This window comes from Nannospalax galili, unplaced genomic scaffold (genome assembly GCF_000622305.1).
Source record: "Nannospalax galili isolate Female #2095 unplaced genomic scaffold, S.galili_v1.0 scaffold917, whole genome shotgun sequence".
Taxonomy (NCBI): Eukaryota; Metazoa; Chordata; class Mammalia; order Rodentia; family Spalacidae; genus Nannospalax; species Nannospalax galili.
The window spans coordinates 2,715,479-2,716,869 of NW_008340972.1; positions in this window are offsets into that span (position 1 = coordinate 2,715,479).

Consider the following 1,391-nt stretch of genomic DNA (forward strand, 5'->3'; position numbering starts at 1 on the left):
CCTTGAACTCACAGAGATCTGCCTGCCTCTGCCTCCCAAATGCTGGGATTAAAGGCATGCACCACCACGCCTGGCTATTTATTATTTTTATTTTATGTGTATGAGTGTATTGCCTGCATGTGTGTAAGTGCACCCATGTTGTGCAATGCCCACGGAGGTCAGAAAAGAGCATTGGATCTCCTGGAACTGGAGTTATGGGAGGTTGTTAGTTGCCATGTGGGTGCTGGGAATCAATCGAACCTGGGTCCTCTTCAAGAGCAGCCAGTGCTCTAACTGCTGGGCCATCTCTCCGGCCTCTCTGGTTTTTTTTCTTCAGCCCCAGCAGACCAGAAACCACAGATTCTCATTCCAAATATCACACAAACAGCTCTGATAATCTTTACTTCCCTTTGAAGCTTCATAAACCAGGCCTCCATTGTCTACACCTCTTTCAGCAGAACTGTTGAGCCAAGCTCCACAGAAACAGCTCACTAAACTCTAAGCACTCAATGGTTTTTCCAGCCCAATTTTCCAAAACAACCGGATCGGGTCTGTCACATCAATAGCCCACTCTCTGGTATCAATTTCTTTTCTAGTTTGCTTTCTATCGCTGTGATAACAACACTGACAAGAACCAACTTGGGGGAAGAAAGGGCTTATTTTATCTTTCAACCCAGATCACAATTCATCCCTGAGGGAAGCCAGGGCAGGAACCTGGAGCACAGACCACGGAGGAACATTGCTCACCAGGCCTGTGCTCGGCCGGTTAACCCGGTACCACCAGCCCAGGGGCAGCATCGCCCACAGTGGGCTGGGCCTTCCCACTTCACTCAAAAATCAAGAAAATGCCCCACAGACATGGCCACAGGCCAGACCAAAGGAGACATTTCCCCAACCAAGGTGTGACCAGGTGTGTCAAGTTGATTACTAAAGTTAAATAGCACAGTTGCTGAGAAGTGCATCCTTTACTGTTGAAGGGGATTGTTCAGTAGGTGTCTGTTAGATCCACCTGATTTGTGATGTCATTTAACTCAAGGGTTTCTCTGTTTAGTTTTTGTCTGGATGACCTTTCCAGTGGTGAGAGTGCGGTACTAAAGTCACCCATTTCCACTGTGTTGGGGTGATTATTTTATGACGTTAGGTGCCCTGTATTTGCTGCATAAATGTTAAGGATTGTAATATCCTCTTCACGAATTTTCCATGTAATCAAGTATGAAGAGTCCTTCCTCATAGTTTCCAGTTGGTTTTGGTTTAAAGTCTATGTTGTCAGATATTAGAATAGCTCTAAATGTTTGCTTATTGGCTCCAGTTGCTTGGAACAACCTTTTCTGTCTTTTTACCCCAATGTGGTGTTGATCTTGAATAGTGAAATCTGTTTTTTGGAGGTAGCCAAAAAGATGGATCTGTTCTCC